Source organism: Silene latifolia, chromosome 2 (assembly GCF_048544455.1).
Source record: "Silene latifolia isolate original U9 population chromosome 2, ASM4854445v1, whole genome shotgun sequence".
NCBI lineage: Eukaryota > Viridiplantae > Streptophyta > Magnoliopsida > Caryophyllales > Caryophyllaceae > Silene > Silene latifolia.
The window spans coordinates 160,177,245-160,187,374 of NC_133527.1; positions in this window are offsets into that span (position 1 = coordinate 160,177,245).

The window sequence follows — 10,130 nt, forward strand, 5'->3', positions numbered from 1 at the left end:
GTTTATTAATTCCTTCACTTTTATTTTGTAGTCAAATTTGTTTTCTCATTTGCAATGGCAACTCCAAATCCAAACGCATCCACTAGCTTGAAAACTCTCACCAATGTTTCATGGCTCCGATCCTTTATGGATCGTTGTAAACTAGAAAAGAATGGGTCAAACTTCGCCGATTGGGACGCCCAACTTCGCTTGGCCGTGGAGGGTGACGATAAGATTCGTTACCTCACCGAGGCCTCTCCCGCCGCACCGACCCCTAGGTCTACTCCCGCCGCTAGGCAAGCCTATGAGACTTACCAAAAGGAGTCGGCCGCGATCAAAAATGTGTTGATCTTTTCAATGGAGGCCGAACTCCAAAGGAGTGCTATAAAGATTAGCACCGCCTATGAGTGTAATACCCCGTATTTTATTATCGTTTGGGCGAGTTTTATTATTTAATGGTGGCGTAAAGGTAATGATAAAAGCGTAAAAATAATTGTTTAATTTATATCGCGAGATGAGTCGGGTTTATAATTGAGTGGCATTTTTGGGTCGAGGGGTCATAACCCATTTACCCACTTATTACCCATTTACCCACCTACCATTTTACCTCACCAAACCCTAAAATCAAACCCTAATACACCTTTAAAACCCTATTCCCCTCCCTACCGTCATTTTGACATCACAAACATCAACCCCTTTTTCCTTTCACGTTCAAGCATTATACACGGCCAAAGAGAGCACGCCGGTGAGTGTGGAGGGAGTAGGGTCTTCCAAGAGTCCAGGGGAGTCGTTGCTAGGGGTCGAGGGTGGTTGTACTGGTCGGAAAAGCTCTGGTCGACGGCCGTCACAGGTAAGGTTCCCTGTTTTCATTTGTAATCGCTTGTTTTGTTTCGAGTTGTGCGTCTTTTAGGGGACCTGTTGTGGTGGTCGTGGGGTTGTGGGATGTGTTCTTTGGTGTAGAGTCGAGTCGGGTGGTGGTGGTTAGAGTGGTGGTCATCGCGGTGGTGGTGGTTGCAGTGGTGGTGTTTAGGTGTCGGGGTTGGTGGGGCGTTTTTGGTTGCATTTCAGACATAGGGTAAAGGGGTGGCACCACCGTGGACTCGGGGGAGGTCGAATCGGTGGTGCCACGTGTGTCAGAGTCGCCGTGCGACGGTGGTGGCAATGGTGGTGGTTGCTAAGGTGGCAGGGGAGTGTCGTGGTGGCTGTCGGGTTAAAAAGGGGGTTGTTCATGGCGTTTTGGTGGCGGCTGGGTGTGAACAGGGGGTGTTGGTGGTGGTGGCTCTGACCGCCGGCGTGGGTCGACCACGTTGGTGGTGGTGGGAGGTGACCAGGCCAGACCTGGTGTCAGGCCTGGTGGTCGGCGGTGAGGGTTGGTGGCTGACGGGGAGAGTTGAGGCGGGTTGAAAAGGGGGTGTTTGGAAGTCGGGTTGGATTCTTGTATTTTGGGTCTTTTTGTTGCGATTTTTATTTTAATGAGTCGGGAATATGTATATTTCCATTATTTACATTATTAGTTTAATTATTGAGTTAATATTAAGTTGCGGTGACGGAATAATGTATTTAAGTTTTGAGTCGGGATTCTATTTCGGGAAGGTTACTATTTTTAGTAACCTGTTATTTTAGGAAACTTTCTATTTTGGGTAACTTATATTTTTAGTAATTTCTAAATTGGGGAAGTTTCTACTTATAGTAACTTTTGATTATGGGAACGGGATTAGTAAGAGAATTAATTATGTTATATATATATATATATATATATATATGTTTAGGTGGCGAGTTTCGGGTGGAGTACTTCTGATCTGCAGTTAGCTTATCACCGCTATTTGAGGTAGGGGAATACACTGGACTTGATATAATACTATGTGACTGGATTGACTAAATCGGTGATTTACATGTTATAATATGATTGCCTGATTTCATTTCGTTAAGTGCTATTGTTGAACTGCTGTTTTATTATTACATTGGAGTTGGTGGAGGTGGTGATGATGACATTGTGATAAGGCCCAGGCGGGTTCTGCAGGACTTGCCCTGGTGTCCTCAGCTGCGAGCTGGCAGATCGGCTACGGTCGATATTTATAGTCTACCGGGGATCGGTATGGCTGGGTTGTCCGGGTTGTGAGTTGTGATGGCGGTGTTGATGATGGAGGAGTATGTGTTTTATGTTACTGTTAATTGTGTTACCTACTCAGCTTCGTGGCTGACCCCGTGTATTCGTGTACGCCTGTGATGATCCAATTATTGGGAGCAGATTGACAGGTATTCAGAGACTGATGGGAGCTGGCCGGGAAGAGAGCTTGGATGACTGACTTAGTGCCTAGCCCACCTTAATCTTTTAGTAGTTTTATCAGACTTATGTTTTGGTCGTATTTGGAGACTTTGTTTTACTTTCAGTTGTTATTTCACTATAAACATTATAATAAAGTACTGTGTTTCTTTCCTTTGTTATCTACTGCCTCGGGTTTCCGAGATGGTAACACCATCGTTTATCTGAGGAGTCCTAGTTCAGGCCCTTAAATAAATGGGGGTGTTACAAAGTGGTATCAGAGCAAACGATCCTCAGGCCTAAACCAATGAATCTATTGAATGTAGGAAGAGTCAAATAAAATGAACCCCGGGATAGAACTGTTAGGAGCACACTAAAGGCAAGGGATGAGTTAGGGGCCCCCTCACACCGAACCATTGGCCCTCTCAGTTTGACCCGGGTACCTTGAGATCATACGAGAGAAAAGGGTAGAGTAGGAAAGTTGTGTGATATTGAACATGAATGAACTATTCCATGATGTGAGAATTAGGCAAGGTGATATACTGTTAGTATAAGTATACATGTGTTCAAATGTGATTCAGAGGCAAGAATTGGCATGATAATGAAGTAAAATATTTATATATATGATGCTTAAGATTTTAAGATGGATGTTATGCCTAGTGATATGCGGTTATGTGATCCCTGAACCATGTTAGCTAGATATGTAGGGTAGGGGATGATTAGGATTGACTAAGTAATTCTAGTGTTGCAGGGGACATCACTAACTCTCTTAATTTTTATAGACATGCCTCCGAGAAGGGATACATTTGCTAATGAAATCCAAGCGGAGTTGGATAGGCTCCGAGTGAGAATGAGGCCCTAAAGGCCAAACGATTGGATCCGGAAAGATGAGTACCATTGTGGCAAGGCACAACCCCACAATATTCACTGGAGAGGGGGAACCACGATTCTTTGGGGAATGGTGTAGAGAATTCACCAATTTGTTTGAACTGTTAGCATGTCCGGAAGAGCTGCGGGTGGATCAAGTCGCCCACTATCTTAGGGCCCATGGCCGGTGGATAGTGGACCGGGAACAAGGTGGAGATACGAGAGGTTGCTAGGGATCTTGAGACGGGACATGTATCTTGGTTGGAATTTCAAGAGCTTTTGAAGAATGAGTTTATGCCCGAGTTCCAAAAAGCCAAACTAAGGGAGGAGTTTGACACCTTCAAGATGAGAAGATATGATGGTGGAGACTTATCATCGGAAATTTGTGAGTTATCCTCATACACCGATGACTTTGGGCGAGAATGAAGCTATGCTTGGCTATGAGGTTTGAGCGGGGCTCACTATGGACATCAAGAAGAGGCTCACAGCGGCTCCACCCACTACTGTTCAGGACATTTACTTGAGGGTGGTGTGCCGAGAGGCTCTCGGAACAGATCAAGGCGGATAAGAAAGGCAAGGCCGAGAAAAGGAAGTCGGAGACCACAAGCGATAATTGGGGCAAAGAAGCGAGTTCGGGCAGATATGGTGGGTACTCCACTAACAAAGTGCCCCGGGGGTGTGAGAGCTCGAGTGGAGGCGGCCGGGGGGCACCGACGGGGAGGTAGTTCTCGGGGCTTACTTGTTTTACTGTGGAAAGACAGGACACAAGAGGTTTGAATGCCGATCATCCGGGGCGAATCGTCCGGTGGATACAGGGCACCTATGTCCGGGTTCGGTGGCTCTCGTTCGGTGGGGTCAGGTATAACGGTTATCGCACACCTATGTCTCGGCTATGGGGGAGGTGCGAGGTCGGAGCTAGTGTGATTACTGGGAAGCTACAACAACTACCGAACCGTAATCGCAGAGCAACAGAGTGGGAGCACCAACTTTGAGAAGGCGCAAATGAAGGGAACAAACAACTGGAGCAGCTTCTTCAAGTCGAGTGGGGCTAAGTCCAGTGGCAAGCTCTTCGCCATGGGCAAGGAGGCGGCTAAGAATGACTCTCATGTGGTGACGGTACATTTCCGTTAACTCTAAACCCACCTTTGTGTTGTTTGATTGGAGCTACACATTCCTTTATATCTGCGGAACATGCCGAGTCTTAAACCTTAAGTCATATGATAGAATTGTTGATTCGGTAGTGGTACCTTCGGGGGAGTCGGTGTCTTGTGATAGAGTCTACACACCGGGGTACCAATTCGGATCGGAGAGGTTGTGTTTCACTTTGTGACCTTATAGAGTTTCCCTTGGGGGGTTTTGAGGTGATTCGGGGATGGTGGTTAGGGAAGTACAAGGCTTTTATCGATTGCTATCGAAGAAAATCTCTTTGAGGGGACCTAAGGGAACTAGAGTGTCTTATAAGGGGTATGTGGTCAAGCCAAGAGTCAAATTCATATCTGTTAACACCCTAAAGTCGAGTCTGAGGAAAGGGGATCAGTTAATCTTGTGCCAGATGTGGGATAGTGAGTCGGAGACCCCTAAGGTGTCCGAGATTCCAGTGGTGAGGGAGTTCGAGAATGTATTTAGGAGGACATTCCGGGTTACCACCGAAAAGAGAAGTGGACTTTTCCATTGATCTAAAGCGGGAGCAGGGCCGATTTCTAAACCACCTTACCGTATGGGGCCGAAAGAGATGGAGGAATTGAAGAAGCAGTTGGATGAGCTAGCAGAGAAAGGTTACATACGGCCTAGTGTCTCACCTTGGGGAGCACCCGTGTTGTTTGTCAAGAAGAAACATGGAAGCTTGAGACTTTGCGTGGATTACCGTGAGTTGAACAATGTGACCATCAAGAACCGTTATCCTTTGCCAAGGATCGATGATTTGTTCGATCAATTGAGTGGAGCCGGAGTTTTCTCTAAGATCGATTTGAGGTCAGGTTATCACCAGTTGAGAATTAAGAACGAGGATATACCTAAGACCGCTTTCAGAACAAGATATGGGCACTATGAGTTCGTGGTCATGCCATTCGGGTTGACTAATGCGCCAGCAGTGTTCATGGACTTGATGAATCGAGTGTTCAGTCCATACCTGGACAAGTTCGTGGTTGTGTTCATCGATGATATCCTGGTATACTCCAAGAATGAGGAGGAACATGAGGAACATTTGAGGTTAGTCTTGAAAACCTTGGAGGAGAACCGGCTATATGCCAAGCGAGCAAGTGCGAGTTCGGTTGAAGAAAGTTGCTTTTCCGGGGCCACGTGATTTCCAAGGAAGGGGTGTCGGTCGATCCTAGTAAAATTGAGGCGAGAATGAGATGGCGAGTCCTAAGAATGTGGGTGAGATCCGAAGCTTCTTGGGGCTAGCAGGTTATTACCGAAGATTTGTCAAGGACTTCTCAAAGATCGCAAAGCCATTGACGTCCTTAATGCGGAAGGAGAACAAGTTTGTTTGGGATGAGAGTTGTGAGGAGGCGTTTCTAACCCTCAACGAACGACTCACTACAGCTCCTATCCTTGCACTACCAGATGGGAATGATAATTTCGAGGTGTATACCGATGCTTCCAAGAAGGGTGCAGGGTGCGTATTGATGCAAAACGGGAAGGTAATCGCTTACGCTTCTCGACAGTTGAAGACCTATGAGGAGAATTACCCTACTCATGATCTAGAGTTGGGGGCTGTGGTGTTTGCGCTCAAACTATGGCGACACTATCTTTATGGGGCTACCTTCAAAGTGTTTTCCGATCACAAGAGCTTAAAGTACATTTACACACAGAAGGAGTTGAACATGAGACAGAGGAGATGGATCGAATTGATTGGCGACTATGACATGGAGATACTTTATCATGAGGGGAAAGCGAATGTCGTAGCCGATGCCTTAAGCAGGAAATCCATCCATGCTTTGAACAGTGCTAGATCTAGAGTGAGGATGCATAATGAGCTGCGGGGGATGGGAATCCACGTGATTCGGCAAGGAGAGACTCTTGGGGACTTGACCGTTGAGCCGGAGTTATATGAGGAGATCAGGGAGCTACAGAAAGCCGATGCTAGAATTCAGAAGTGGCGTAGCACAGTAGAACAGGCAGAATCTGGGGTTGATTCCAGGTTTGTTATCCATGCTGATGGTAGTCTGAGGTTTGGGGGACGGTGGTGTGTTCCGGATAATGATGAGCTGAAGAGGAAGATTCTTACTGAGGCACATGCCACGCCATACTCGGTTCATCCTGGCGGAGATAAGTTATACAAGGACCTCAAGAAGACCTTTTGGTGGCCGAATATGAAGAGGGAAGTTGCTGAGTTCGTAGCTCGATGCTTGACATGCCAGAGAGTGAAGGATGAACATAAGAGACCGCAAGGGAAGGTTCAACCATTAGATGTACCGGAGTGGAAGTGGGAAAGCATTTCCATGGATTTCATCGTTGGGTTGCCTCGAACTCAGAGAGGTAACAATATGATTTGGGTGATCGTGGATAGGCTAACCAAGTCGGCTCACTTTATCCCCATGAAGGATACTTGGAGTAAAGCTGAGTTGGCCAAGGCTTATGTTCAGTATGTGGTGAAGCTGCATGGTGTACCCAAGGACATCATTTCCGATAGAGAGACCAGGTTTCTATCCAAATTCGCGGCAGAGTTACTGATCACTAATGGGTACTCGATTAAAGATGAGCACCGCTTTTCATCCAGACTCGAGATGGTCGACAGAGAGGACTATTCGGACACTCGAGGACATGTTGAGGGCTTGTGTTTTGGAGTTCGGCGGGTCTTGGGAGGATAGGCTGGGGTTGATTGAGTTTTCATACAACAACAGTTACCACGCTAGTATTGGGATGGCTCCATTTGAGGCTCGTATGGCGGGGAAGTGTAGGAGTCCTGTGTGTTGGGATGATCGAGCCGATGCGGTAGTTTTGGGACCGAGAGATGATTCGGGAGATGGTTGAACAGGTGCAGATCATTCGACAGAAGATGAGGGCTGCCCGGGGACCGGAAGAAGAGCTATGCTGACGCTAGGAGAAGCGACATTTCTTTCCAGGTGGGGGAGAAAGTACTTCTTAGAGTGTCTCCGATGAAGGGAGTGATGAGATTCGGGAAGCGGGGAAAGTTGAGCCAGAAGTTTATTGGGCCATATGAGATCCTGGATAGAGTTGGAGAAGTGGCATATCGGCTAGCTCTACCACCACTTTAGCCGGGGTACATAATGTCTTCCATGTTTCTCGATTGCGGAGATATTTGAGTGACCCTTCGCATATTTTGAGCCATGATGTGGTCGAGGTGGACGAGCAGTTGACTTACATCGAGACGCCTAAGGAGATCTTGGACAGGAAGGTTAGAAAGACCAGGCACGGAGAGACTGCTTTAGTGAAAGTGTTGTGGACTAATCATAAAGCAGAGGAGACTACCTGGGAAACCGAGGCCGCGATGAGAGAGAGTTATCCGCATCTGTTCACTTGAGGTAAGTTACGGGACGTAACTTTCTTTTTAGGAGGGTAGAATGTTTATGTAGTCTAGTAGTGTGTTTGACCGTGTTAGTTATACGAGATGTCTTTTATATTTTCGTATGACATATTTGGTATGGGAGCGAACTTCGGGACGAAGTTCTTTTTAAGGGGGGAAGACTGTAATACCCCGTATTTTATTATCGTTTGGGCGAGTTTTATTATTTAATGGTGGCGTAAAGGTAATGATAAAAGCGTAAAAATAATTGTTTAATTTATATCGCGAGATGAGTCGGGTTTATAATTGAGTGGCATTTTTGGGTCGAGGGGTCATAACCCATTTACCCACTTATTACCCATTTACCCACCTACCATTTTACCTCACCAAACCCTAAAATCAAACCCTAATACACCTTTAAAACCCTATTCCCCTCCCTACCGTCATTTTGACATCACAAACATCAACCCCTTTTTCCTTTCACGTTCAAGCATTATACACGGCCAAAGAGAGCACGCCGGTGAGTGTGGAGGGAGTAGGGTCTGCCAAGAGTCCAGGGGAGTCGTTGCTAGGGGTCGAGGGTGGTTGTACTGGTCGGAAAAGCTCTGATCGACGGCCGTCACAGGTAAGGTTCCCTGTTTTCATTTCTGTCACACTGTTTTATTTCGAGTTGTGCGTCTTTTAGGGACTGTTGTGGTGGTCGTGGGGTTGTGGGATGTGTTGCTGGTGTAGAGTCGAGTCGGGTGGTGGTGGTTAGAGTGGTGGTCATCGCTGGTGGTGGTTGCAGTGGTGGTGTTTAGGTGTCGGGGTTGGTGGGGCGTTTTTGGTTGCATTTCAGACATAGGGTAAAGGGGTGGCACCACCGTGGACTCGGGGGAGGTCGAATCGGTGGTGCCACGTGTGTTTAGTTTGTGCGACGGTGGTGGCAATGGTGGTGGTTGGTAAGGTGGAAGGGGAGTGTCGTGGTGGCTGTCGGGTTAAAAAGGGGGCTGTTCATGGCGTTTTGGTGGCGGCTGGGTGTGAACAGGGGGTGTTGGTGGTGGTGGCTCTGACCGCCGGCGTGGGTCGACCACGTTGGTGGTGGTGGGAGGTGACCAGGCCAGACCTGGTGTCAGGCCTGGTGGTCGGCGGTGAGGGTTGGTGGCTGACGGGGAGAGTTGAGGTGGGTTGAAAAGGGGGTGTTTGGAAGTCGGGTTGGATTCTTGTATTTTGGGTCTTTTTGTTGCGATTTTTATTTTAATGAGTCGGGAATATGTATATTTCCATTATTTACATTATTAGTTTAATTATTGAGTTAATATTAAGTTGCGGAGACGGAATAATGTATTTAAGTTTTGAGTCGGGATTCTATTTCGGGAAGGTTACTATTTTTAGTAACCTGTTATTTTAGGAAACTTTCTATTTTGGGTAACTTATATTTTTAGTAATTTCTAAATTGGGGAAGTTTCTACTTATAGTAACTTTTGATTATGGGAACGGGATTAGTAAGAGAATTAATTATGTTATATATATATATATATGTTTAGGTGGCGAGTTTCGGGTGGAGTACTTCTGATCTGCAGTTAGCTTATCACCGCTATTTGAGGTAGGGGAATACACTGGACTTGATATAATACTATGTGACTGGATTGACTAAATCGGTGATTTACATGTTATAATATGATTGCCTGATTTCATTTCGTTAAGTACTATTGTTGAAGCTATTTGTTTTATTATTACATTGGAGTTGGTGGAGGTGGTGATGATGACATTGTGATAAGGCCCGGGCGGGTTCTGCGGGGACTTGCCCTGGTGTCCTCAGTGCGAGCGGCGAGATCGGCTACGGTCGATATTTATAGTCTACCTGGGGGATCGGTATGGCTGGGTTGTCCGGGTTGTGAGTTGTGATGGCGGTGTTGATGATGGAGGAGTATGTGTTTTATGTTACTGTTAATTGTGTTACCTACTCAGCTTCGTGGCTGACCCCGTGTATTCGTGTACGCCTGTGATGATCCAATTATTGGGGAGCGGATTGACAGTATTCGAGAGACCGATGGGAGCTGGCGGGAAGAGAGCTTGGATGATCGACTTAGTGCCTAGCCCACCTTAGTCTTTTAGTAGTTTTATCAGACTTATGTTTTGGTCGTATTTGGAGACTTTGTTTTACTTTCAGTTGTTATTTCACTATAAACATTATAATAAAGTACTGTGTTTCTTTCCTTTGTTATCTACTGCCTCGGGTTTCCGAGATGGTAACACCATCGTTTATCTGAGGAGTCCTAGTTCAGGCCCTTAAATAAATGGGGGTGTTACAATGAGATCTATACGAAGCTTGTGACCATGTTTTCACAAGCTCCTAGGATCATTCAATATGAAGCGGCATCCGCATTTTTCGATCTCAACATTAAGGAGGGCCAAAAGGTTAGCCCTCGCGTGCTCAAGTTGATGGAGCATGTTGAGACCTTGAAAATACAAAAGGTAGACATTCCCGAAGAACTCATCATTGATCGAATTCTTCATTCCTTGAACAAGGTTAAAGCATATGTTCAATTCCGGGTGAATTTTAATATGCAA